The sequence below is a fragment of the Oncorhynchus masou genome, chromosome 27 (assembly GCF_036934945.1).
Source record: "Oncorhynchus masou masou isolate Uvic2021 chromosome 27, UVic_Omas_1.1, whole genome shotgun sequence".
In the NCBI taxonomy this organism is placed as follows: domain Eukaryota; kingdom Metazoa; phylum Chordata; class Actinopteri; order Salmoniformes; family Salmonidae; genus Oncorhynchus; species Oncorhynchus masou.
In genome coordinates this window covers 6615081-6627580 of record NC_088238.1, presented here as the reverse complement: position 1 = coordinate 6627580, position 12500 = coordinate 6615081, and the positions used below count along the sequence as shown (strand labels likewise).

The window sequence follows — 12500 nt, the reverse complement described above, 5'->3', positions numbered from 1 at the left end:
GTATATATTAGAGACTAGAGGTGTATATTAGAGACTAGAGGTGTATATTATAGGCTAGAGGTGTATATTAGAGACTAGAGGTGTATATATATTAGAGACTAGAGGTGTATATTAGAGACTAGAGGTGTATATTAGAGACTAGAGGTGTATATTAGAGACTAGAGGTGTATAGACGTTGCTATTAGACCCCAATTAAGTTGCCATCCAGTCAAACAACTAGAATAGTTTAAAAAATAGTTAAAATAACTAAAAAAGTTGCTCTCTGTCCCATGCGTTTCGGTAGACATCTTACGCATGCCTTCTACCGGTAGACGACACCGAAGAGATTCTAGCGAGTCCACCAGGCTGACAAACACACACACACACACACACACACACACACACACACACACACACACACACACACACACACACACACACACACACACACACACACACACACACAACAAAGCACAACACTTGTCACAGGTCCTCAGCCGACACCGGCAGCCATTTTGATTCATGGTGCATCAGACCATGTAGAAGGGAGGCCAATAAAGACAACGTGTAAGTCAGGCAGGCATAGCTGACACACTAGAGGACGTGTGTGTGTGTGTGTGTGTGTGTGTGTGTGTGTGTGTGTGTGTGTGTGTGTGTGTGTGTGTGTGTGTGTGTGTGTGTGTGTGTGTGTGTGTGTGTGTGTGTGTGTGTGTGTGTCCTATAGGGACAGCTGTCTAGGTGCTAGCCATGCCAGACTGATGAAATGAAAAGCCTGTCGGAGGCTCTCCTGTGTAGTTTAAAATATACACAGATGGACTCCAATCAGGTTGCGGTGACGTCTCAAACATGATCAAAGGATATTGGATGACCCTGTCTGGAGTGTCATAGCAAAGGGGTGTGAATTCTAATTAGCCACTTTTCAACAACTTTACTTTTTAGCTACTTTGCAACTACTTAGCATGTTAGCTAACCCTTCCCCTAACTCCCAACCCTAACCATTTAACCCAACTCCTAACCTTAACCCTAACCCTTCCCCTAACCATTTAACCTAACTCCTAACCCTAACCCTTCCCCTAACCATTTAACCTAACTCCTAACCCTAACCCTAACTCCTAACCCTAACCATTTAACCTAACTCCTAACCCTAACCATTTAACCTAACTCATAACCCTAACCATTTAACCTAACTCCTAACCCTAACCATTTAACCTAACTCCTAACACTAACCTTAACCCAAACTTTAACCTTAAGTTGAACCCCTAGCCCCTAACCCCTAGCCCCTAACCCCTAACCCCTAGCCCCTAACCCCTAGCCCCTAACCCCTAGCTTAGCTAGGCACCTATTTAACATTTGCCACAACAAATTGGAATTTGTAACATATTATACAAATGGCCATTTGTAACATTTCATCTGAAATGAATGATGGACATCCACAAAGGAATACATAGTATGTTACATCTCTCCCTGCATTTTATGGGGAATGCTTTTCTGATTCATGTTGACCAGAGGTGGACTCCAATCAAGTTGTAGCAACGTCTCAAGGATGATCAGAGGAAATGAGAGAAATTAGTACCTGAGATCAATTTGGTGTGTCATAGCAAAAGGGAAGTGTCATAGCAAAAGGGGTGTGTCATAGCAAAAGGGAAGTGTCATAGCAAAAGGGGTGTGTCATAGCAAAAGGGAGTGTCATAGCAAAGGGAAGTGTCATAACAATGGGGTGTGTCATAGCAAAAGGGAGTGTCATAGCAAAAGGGGTGTGTCATAGCAATGGGGTGTGTCATAGCAAAAGGGAGTGTCATAGCAAAAGGGGTGTGTCATAGCAATGGGGTGTGTCATAGCAAAAGGGAGTGTCATAGCAAAAGGGGTGTGTCATAGCAAAGGGAAGTGTCATAGCAAAGGGGTGTGTCATAACAATGGGGTGTGTCATAGCAAAAGGGGTGTGTCATAGCAAAGGGGTGTGCCATAGCAAAGGGAAGTGTCATAGCAAAGGGGTGTGTCATAAAAGGGGTGTGTCATAGCAAAGGGGTGTGTCATAGCAAAAGGGTGTGCCCTGGTCTATAGTAGTGGACTACCCTATAGGGCTCTGGTCTATAGTAGTGGACTACCCTATAGGGCTCTGGTCTATAGTAGTGCACTACCCTATAGGGCCCTGGACTATAGTAGTGGACTACCCTATAGGGCTCTGGTCTATAGTAGTGCACTACCCTATAGGGCTCTGGTCTATAGTAGTGCACTACCCTATAGGGCCCTGGACTATAGTAGTGGACTACCCTATAGGGCTCTGGTCTATAGTAGTGCACTACCCTATAGGGCTCTGGTCTATAGTAGTGCACTACCCTATAGGGCCCTGGACTATAGTAGTGGACTACCCTATAGGGCTCTGGTCTATAGTAGTGCACTACCCTATAGGGCTCTGGTCTATAGTAGTGCACTACCCTATAGGGCCCTGGTCTATAGTAGTGGACTACCCTATAGGGCTCTGGTCTATAGTAGTGGACTACCCTATAGGGCTCTGGTCTATAGTAGTGGACTACCCTATAGGGCTCTGGTCTATAGTAGTGGACTACCCCATAGGTCCCTGGTCTAAAGTAGTGGACTACCCTATAGGGCCCTGGTCTAAAGTAGTGGACTACCCTATAGGGCCCTGGTCTATAGTAGTGGACTACCCTATAGGGCCCTGGTCTATAGTAGTGGACTACCCTATAGGGCTCTGGTCTATAGTAGTGCACTACCCTATAGGGCTCTGGTCTGTAGTAGTGCACTACCCTATAGGGCTCTGGTCTATAGTAGTGCACTACCCTATAGGGCCCTGGTCTATAGTAGTGCACTACCCTATAGGGCCCTGGTCTATAGTAGTGCACTATCCTATAGGGCTCTGGTCTATAGTAGTGCACTACCCTATAGGGCCCTGGTCTATAGTAGTGCACTACCCTATAGGGCCCTGGTCTATAGTAGTGCACTACCCTATAGGGCTCTGGTCTAAAGTAGTGGACTACCCTATAGGGCCCTGGTCTATAGTAGTGCACTACCCTATAGGGCTCTGGTCTATAGTAGTGCACTACCCTATAGGGCTCTGGTCTATAGTAGTGCACTACCCTATAGGGCTCTGGTCTATAGTAGTGGACTACCCTATAGGGCTCTGGTCTAAAGTTGTGGACTACCCTATAGGGCCCTGGTCTATAGTAGTGCACTACCCTATAGGGCTCTGGTCTATAGTAGTGCACTACCCTATAGGGCTCTGGTTTATAGCAGTGCACTACCCTATAGGGCTCTGGTCTAAAGTAGTGGACTACCCTATAGGGCTCTGGTCTAAAGTAGTGCACTACCCTATAGGGCTCTGGTCTAAAGTAGAGGACTACCCTATAGGGCCCTGGTCTATAGTAGTGGACTACCCTATAGGGCTCTGGTCTATAGTAGTGGACTACCCTATAGGGCTCTGGTCTAAAGTAGTGGACTACCCTATAGGGCCCTGGTCTATAGTAGTGGACTACCCTATAGGGCTCTGGTCTATAGTAGTGGACTACCCTATAGGGCTCTGGTCTATAGTAGTGGACTACCCTATAGGGCTCTGGTCTATATTAGTGGACTACCCTATAGGGCTCTGGTCTATATTAGTGGACTACCCTATAGGGCTCTGGTCTATAGTAGTGCACTACCCTATAGGGCTCTGGTCTAAAGTAGTGGACTACCCTATAGGGCCCTGGTCTATAGTAGTGGACTACCCTATAGGGCTCTGGTCTATAGTAGTGGACTACCCTATAGGGCTCTGGTCTATAGTAGTGGACTACCCTATAGGGCTCTGGTCTATATTAGTGGACTACCCTATAGGGCTCTGGTCTATAGTAGTGGACTACCCTATAGGGCTCTGGTCTAAAGTTGTGGACTACCCTATAGGGCCCTGGTCTATAGTAGTGCACTACCCTATAGGGCTCTGGTCTATAGTAGTGCACTACCCTATAGGGCTCTGGTCTAAAGTAGTGGACTACCCTATAGGGCCCTGGTCTATAGTAGTGCACTACCCTATAAGGCTCTGGTCTATAGTAGTGCACTACCCTATAGGGCTCTGGTCTATAGTAGTGGACTACCCCATAGGGCTCTGGTCTATAGTAGTGCACTACCCCATAGGGCTGTGGTCTAAAGTAGTGCACTACCCTACAGGGCTCTGGTCTATAGTAGTGCACTACCCCATAGGGCCCTGGTCTATAGTAGTGCACTACATATGCAATAGGGTACCCTTTAGGAGGCATCCTGGGTCTTGGTTCCGTCGTAGTCAGACAGTGCCAGTCTCCAGCGCAGAAGCTCTTCAGAGAGCCAGAGTGACGAGCACCAGAAACCCTTCGGGGAACAAGCGTCACCACGTCAACCAATCCCATAACTTCCTCTGCCTTGCTTTCCGGCTCCTGATGAGCATCAGTGTTGTTGCCAAGACACTCGTCCCTTGTCATGTTTTCCCTCCTCCGTTCCTCTTCCTTTGCTTCCTCTGGTCACCTCTGCCTTTTCCTCATGGTGTTCGCTGGCTGCTGGCTGCTGGCTGCTGCCTGCTGGCTGCTTGGCTGGCTGCTGGCTGCTGGCTGGCTGGCTGCTGGCTGGCTGGCTGGCTACTGGCTGGCTACTAGCTGGCTACTGGCTGGCTGGCTGGCTGGCTGAGAAGGGAAGAGAAGCCGATTGACACGGGCTGAGTCCCACACGGAACCCTATTCCCTATGTAGTGCACTACTCCAAGGCCCCTGGTCAAAAGTAGTGCACTAGTAAGGGCATAGTGTGCCACTTGGGACACAGAGGGTTGTTTGTCTTCTATTCGGCCCTGCTGAACAACAAGTGGGTCTGCGGTGTGATGGGCACTAAAGTGTTCTGATTGAAGCAGAAATCATATTGCTGTGATTATCCCAGGAGAGCAGTGCCACTGGCCCATGAATCAAATGGCGACAGGAACGGGGACCTGGCAGGGTTCAGTCAGCTCTCTGATGCTGCTGCTGCGTTGGGATCCAGGGCCTCCCTGCAGAGTCCGTCTGAATTTAACTGTGAAATGATCTGCTCACACCTGCTCAGTAGGACCTGGCAAACAAGCATTTCGCTACACCCGCAATAACATCTGCTAAATGTGTAAAAATAACATTTATTTTGAAATTATGATTCTGTTTCTCTCTTTTCTTTGTGATTCTCTCTCTCTCTCTTTTCATTGTGATTCTGTCTCTTTCTCTCTTTTCATTGTGATTATGTCTCTCTCTCTTTTCATTGTGATTCTCTCTCTCTCTCTTTTCATTGTGATTTTGTCTCTTTCTCTCTTTTCATTGTGATTATTTCTCTCTCTCTTTTCATTGTGATTCTGTCTCTTTCTCTCTTTTCCTTGTGATTCCCTCTCTCCTCTTTCACCTCTCACCTCTCTCCTACCCCATCATTCCCTCACCTCTCCTCTCTCTCTGACCTCTCTCAGGGGAGTGAGGACATAAACAGGCAGTCCCTGGGAGACCTTGTGGGAAACCCTGTACCCCTAACCTGAGGTATCTCTACAGCAGAACCCCGTACCCCTGACCTGAGGTCTCTCTATAGCAGAACCCTGTACCCCTGACCTGAGGTATCTCTACAGCAGAACCCGGTACCCCTGACCTGAGGTCTCTACAGCAGAACCCTGTACCCCTGACCTGAGGTATCTCTTCAGCAGAACCCCGTACCCCTGACCTGAGGTATCTCTACAGCAGAACCCGGTACCCCTGACCTGAGGTATCTCTACAGCAGAACCCTGTACCCCCTGACCTGAGGTATCTCTACAGCAGAACCCTGTACCCCTGACCTGAGGTATCTCTACAGCAGAACCCCGTACCCCTGACCTGAGGTCTCTCTATAGCAGAACCCTGTACCCCCTGACCTGAGGTATCTCTACAGCAGAACCCTGTACCCCCTGACCTGAGGTATCTCTACAGCAGAACCCTGTACCCCCGACCTGAGGTATCTCTATAGCAGAACCCTGTACCCCTGACCTGAGGTCTCTCTATAGCAGAACCCTGTACCCCTGACCTGAGGTCTCTCTATAGCAGAACCCTGTACCCTCTGACCTGAGGTCTCTCTACAGCAGAACCCCGTACCCCTGACCTGAGGTCTCTACAGCAGAACCCTGTACCCCTGACCTGAGGTATCTCTACAGCAGAACCCTGTACCCCCTGACCTGAGGTATCTCTACAGCAGAACCCTGTACCCCCTGACCTGAGGTATCTCTACAGCAGAACCCTGTACCCCCTGACCTGAGGTCTCTACAGCAGAACCCTGTACCCCTGACCTGAGGTATCTCTACAGCAGAACCCTGTACCCCTGACCTGAGGTATCTCTACAGCAGAACCCTGTACCCCTGACCTGAGGTATCTCTACAGCAGAACCCTGTACCCCTGACCTGAGGTATCTCTACAGCAGAACCCTGTACCCCTGACCTGAGGTATCTCTACAGCAGAACCCGGTACCCCTGACCTGAGGTATCTCTACAGCAGAACCCCGTACCCCCTGACCTGAGGTATCTCTACAGCAGAACCCTGTACCCCTGACCTGAGGTATCTCTACAGCAGAACCCTGTACCCCTGACCTGAGGTCTCTACAGCAGAACCCTGTACCCCCTGACCTGAGGTATCTCTACAGCAGAACCCTGTACCCCCTGACCTGAGGTATCTCTATAGCAGAACCCTGTACCCCTGACCTGAGGTCTCTCTACAGCAGAACCCTGTACCCCCTGACCTGAGGTCTCTCTACAGCAGAACCCTGTACCCCTGACCTGAGGTATCTCTACAGCAGAACCCTGTACCCCCTGACCTGAGGTATCTCTACAGCAGAACCCTGTACCCCCTGACCTGAGGTATCTCTACAGCAGAACCCTGTACCCCCTGACCTGAGGTATCTCTACAGCAGAACCCTGTACCCCCTGACCTGAGGTCTCTCTACAGCAGAACCCTGTACCCCTGACCTGAGGTATCTCTACAGCAGAACCCTGTACCCCCTGACCTGAGGTATCTCTACAGCAGAACCCTGTACCCCTGACCTGAGGTATCTCTACAGCAGAACCCGGTACCCCCTGACCTGAGGTATCTCTACAGCAGAACAGAACAATGTGGGATGCATGTCAGTGGAGGCTGCTGAGGGGAGGACGGCTCATAGTAATGAACGGAGCAAACGGAACGGAATCAAACACCTGGAAACCATGGAAACCACGTGATTGATGTACAGTATTTGATACCGTTCCACAGAATCCGCTCCGGTCATTACCCTGAGCCCGTCCTCCCCAATTACAGTACACCAGTGACAGGAAGCCCTTGCATAGCCTGACGATAGGATCCTTTATGGACCCCCGGGCCAGTCATCATAGATGTGAAGGTTTAAAAAGATGCGGTTGGCAGTGTAGGATTTCTGTGCATAATAATGTATTTTCAGATCAAAGAGGAACACCTTGAGTAAGACCATGAAGCAGAGGAATCAAAGAAACTGTGCTCTGTAACCCCACGCATTTTTTGTGTTTGTGCTCGTCATTTTTTTTACGTTTGTTTTAGTCAAGTCTTTTAAGTGTTTGGTCTACATATTATGGATATAATGTTATCTTTAAGTTTAGTTTTGAACTCGTGTCTAGTTGGAAATGAATAAGTACGGCTACGAGATACCCTTCTGCACTCTGCTACAGAACAATGTAAGAATAATGATTTTTATTGTCGTCGGGAGAAGGAGAAGAGGACCAAGGTGTAGCGTGGTAAGTATTCATTAATACGTTTAATAAAGACCAACACTTGAACAAAACAACAACAAACAAACAGTTCTGCAAGGTGCAAATACACAAAACAGAAAACAACTACCCACAAAACCCATGTGGGCAAGAACTACCTCAGTATGGTTCTCAATCAGAGACAACGACGGACAGCTGTCCCTGATTGAGAACCACACCCGGCCAAAATCAAACGACATACAAAAACATAGAAAAAAGAACATAGAATGCCCACCCTAGTCACACCCTGGCCTAACCAAAATAGAGAATAAAAACCTCTCTATGGCCAGGGCGTGACAGCAGTTTGAGTAAATCTGGTGCTAAGTTGGAAGAAGACTGATAAAGTAGTAGAGTGAAGGGTCACCTCACTAATGAATACTGTCCACAATACGACTGATGTAGTTGTAGAGGGTCACTAATGAATACTGTCCACAATATGACTGATGTAGTTGTAGAGGGTCACATCACTAATGAATACTATCCACAATATGACTGATGTAGTTGTAGAGGGTCACGTCACTAATGAATACTGTCCACTATATGACTGATGTAGTTGTAGAGGGTCACTAATGAATACTGTCCACAATATGACTGATGTAGTTGTAGAGGGTCACGTCACTAATGAATACTGTCCACAATATGACTAATGTAGTTGTAGAGGGTCACTAATGAATACTGTCCACAATATGACTGATGTAGTTGTAGAGGGTCACATCACTAATGAATACTATCCACAATATGACTGATGTAGTTGTAGAGGGTCACTAATGAATACTGTCCACAATATGACTGATGTAGTTGTAGAGGGTCACTAATGAATACTGTCCACAATATGACTGATGTAGTTGTAGAGGGTCACTAATGAATACTGTCCACAATACGACTGATGTAGTTGTAGAGGGTCACTAATGAATACTGTCCACAATACAACTGATGTAGTTGTAGAGGGTCACTAATGAATACTGTCCACAATATGACTGATGTAGTTGTAGAGGGTCACGTCACTAATGAATACTATCCACAATATGACTGATGTAGTCGTAGAGGGTCACTAATGAATACTGTCCACTATATGACTGATGTAGTTGTAGAGGGTCACTAATGAATACTGTCCACAATATGACTGATGTAGTTGTAGAGGGTCACTAATGAATACTATCCACAATATGACTGATGTAGTTGTAGAGGGTTACTAATGAATACTGTCCACAATATGACTGATGTAGTTGTAGAGGGTTACTAATGAATGCTGTCCACAATATGACTGATGTAGTTGTAGAGGGTCACATCACTAATGAATACTGTCCACAATACAACTGATGTAGTTGTAGAGGGTCACTAATGAATACTGTCCACAATATGACTGATGTAGTTGTAGAGGGTCACTAATGAATACTGTCCACTATATGACTGATGTTGTTGTAGAGGGTTACTAATGAATACTGTCCACTATATGACTGATGTAGTTGTAGAGTAAAGGTCACAAAGACTAAATGACTTTGTGATCTTGGTGTCTTTGTGATCTTGGTGTCTTTGTGATCTCGGTGTTTTTGTGATCTTGGTGTCTTTGTGATCTCGGTGTCTTTGTGATCTCGGTGTCTTTGTGATCTTGGTGTCTTTGTGATCTTGGAGATAAATACGAGGGAATCATCCATGTCGAGTAAAATCCGACAGCCATAGTTTAGAAAACGAGAAAACAACAAACTGAATAGTCTCCTCAACCCCTCCCCCCCTCCCTTCGCTTCCTGCTCACACATCATTTCAGTCTGCTTGACTTCCTTCGTCCTCCTGCACAGTGGAGCTGACATCCTCCCAAATGGCACACTACCCCCCATAGAGCTCTAATTTTGACCAGGGCCCATAGCCACGCATATAAGGCAAATAAATAGTGAACTTTGTAGGGAATAAACGGCCATCTATGTAAGGAATAAGGGGCCATCTATGTAGGGAATAAGGGGGCCATCTATGTAGGGAATAAGGGGGCCATCTATGTAGGGAATAAGGGGGCCATCTATGTAGGGAATAAGGGGCCATCTATGTAGGGAATAAGGGGGCCATCTATGTAGGGAATAAGGGGGCCATCTATGTAGGGAATAAGGGGCCATCTATGTAGGGAATAAGGGGCCATCTATGTAGGGAATAAGGGGCCATCTATGTAGGGAATAAGAGTCCATCTATGTAGGGAATAAGGGGGCATCTATGTAGGGAATAAGGGGCCATCTATGTAGGGAATATTGTGCCATCTATGTAGGGGATAAGGGGCCATCTAAGTAGGGAATAAGGGGCCATCTATGTAGGGAATAAGGGGCCATCTATTTAGGGAATAAGGGGCCATCTATGTAGGGAATAAGGGGCCATCTATGTAGGGAATAAGGGGCCATCTATGTAGGGAATAAGGGGCCATCTATGTAGGGAATAAGAGTCCATCTATGTAGGGAATAAGGGGCCACCGATGTAGGGAATAAGGGGCCATCTATGTAGGGAATATGGGGCCATCGATGTAGGGAATAAGGGGGCCATCTATGTAGGGAATAAGGGGCCATTGATGTAGAGAATAAGGGGCCATCTATGTAGGGAATAAGGGGCCATCTATGTAGGGAATAAGGGGCCATCTATGTAGGGAATAAGAGTCCATCTATGTAGGGAATAAGGGGCCATCTATGTAGGGAATAAGGGGCCATCTATGTAGGGAATATGGGGCCATCGATGTAGGGAATAAGGGGCCATCTATGTAGGGAATAAGGGGCCACTGATGTAGGGAATAAGGGGCCATCTATGTAGGGAATAAGGGGCCATCTATGTAGGGAATAAGGGGTCATCTATGTAGGGAATAAGGGGCCATCTATGTAGGGAATAAGGGGCCATCTATGTAGGGAATAAGGGGCCATCTATGTAGGGAATAAGGGGCCATCTATGTAGGGAATAAGGGGCCATCTATGTAGGGAATATGGGGCCATCTATGTAGGGAATAAGGGGCCATCTATGTAGGGAATAAGGGGCCATCTATGTAGGGAATAAGGGGCCATCTATGTAGGGAATAAGGGGCCATCTATGTAGGGAATAGGGGGGCATTTGGGACGCAGTGACTGTGCCAGTGAAACGCTTCACAGCGATTTATCACGTCTGGGAGAAACAATATGTTTAGCATTAATATCCATCAGAGAGTGACTGTAATTACCCCTTACTATCGACCGCAGCAGTCGGCATACCTGCTGTCTGGGCCGAGCTTCAAGGTAGATGGCTGATAGATGACAAGCTGCCTGGGCTGAGCTTCAAGGTAGATGACAAGCTGTCTGGGCTGAGGTTCGAGGTAGATGACAAGTTGTCTGGGCTGAGCTTCAAGGTAGATGACAAGCTGTCTGGGCTGAGGTTCAAGGTAGATGACAAGTTGTCTGGGCTGAGCTTCAAGGTAGATGACAAGCTGCCTGGGCTGAGCTTCAAGGTAGATGACAAGCTGCCTGGGCTGAGTTTCAAGGTAGATGACAAGCTGCCTGGGCTGAGCTTCAAGGTAGATGACAAGCTGTCTGGGCTGAGCTTCAAGGTAGATGACAAGTTGTCTGGGCTGAGTTTCAAGGTAGAAGGCTGATAGATGACAAGCTGCCTGGGCTGAGCTTCAAGGTAGAAGGCTGATAGATGACAAGCTGTCTGGGCTGAGCTTCAAGGTAGATGACAAGTTGTCTGGGCTGAGTTTCGAGGTAGAAGGCTGATAGATGACAAGCTTCCTGGGCTGAGCTTCAAGGTAGATGACAAGCTGCCTGGGCTGAGCTTCAAGGTAGATGACAAGCTGCCTGGGCTGAGCTTCAAGGTAGATGACAAGCTGCCTGGGCTGAGTTTCAAGGTAGATGACAAGCTGCCTGGGCTGAGCTTCAAGGTAGAAGGCTGATAGATGACAAGCTGTCTGGGCTGAGTTTCAAGGTAGATGACAAGCTGTCTGGGATGAGTTTCAAGGTAGATGACAAGTTGTCTGGGCTGAGTTTCAAGGTAGATGACAAGCTGTCTGGGCTGAGTTTCAAGGTAGATGACAAGCTGCCTGGGCTGAGCTTCAAGGTAGATGACAAGCTGTATGGGCTGAGCTTCAAGGTAGATGACAAGCTGTCTGGGCTGAGCTTCAAGGTAGATGACAAGCTGTCTGGGCTGAGCTTCAAGGTAGATGACAAGCTGTCTGGGCTGAGCTTCAAGGTAGATGACAAGCTGTCTGGGCTGAGCTTCAAGGTAGATGACAAGTTGTCTGGGCTGAGTTTCAAGGTAGAAGGCTGATAGATGACAAGCTGTCTGGGCTGAGCTTCAAGGTAGATGACAAGCTGCCTGGGCTGAGCTTCAAGGTAGATGACAAGCTGCATGGGCTGAGTTTCAAGGTAGATGACAAGCTGCCTGGGCTGAGCTTCAAGGTAGAAGGCTGATAGATGACAAGCTGCCTGGGCTGAGCTTCAAGGTAGAAGGCTGATAGATGACAAGCTGTCTGGGCTGAGCTTCAAGGTAGATGACAAGTTGTCTGGGCTGAGTTTCGAGGTAGAAGGCTGATAGATGACAAGCTTCCTGGGCTGAGCTTCAAGGTAGATGACAAGCTGCCTGGGCTGAGCTTCAAGGTAGATGACAAGCTGCCTGGGCTGAGCTTCAAGGTAGATGACAAGCTGCCTGGGCTGAGTTTCAAGGTAGATGACAAGCTGCCTGGGCTGAGCTTCAAGGTAGAAGGCTGATAGATGACAAGCTGTCTGGGCTGAGTTTCAAGGTAGATGACAAGCTGTCTGGGATGAGTTTCAAGGTAGATGACAAGTTGTCTGGGCTGAGT

The 12500-nt window shown here is 47.6% G+C and overlaps 1 protein-coding gene across 1 annotated transcript in view; it reads right to left on the bottom strand.

The window, feature by feature from the left end:
• The window catches only part of LOC135516569 (glutamate receptor-interacting protein 1-like), a 942640-nt gene that overhangs the window by 518976 nt on the left and 411164 nt on the right, over nt 1–12500 (bottom strand). The gene's annotated exons all lie outside the window — the stretch shown is intronic.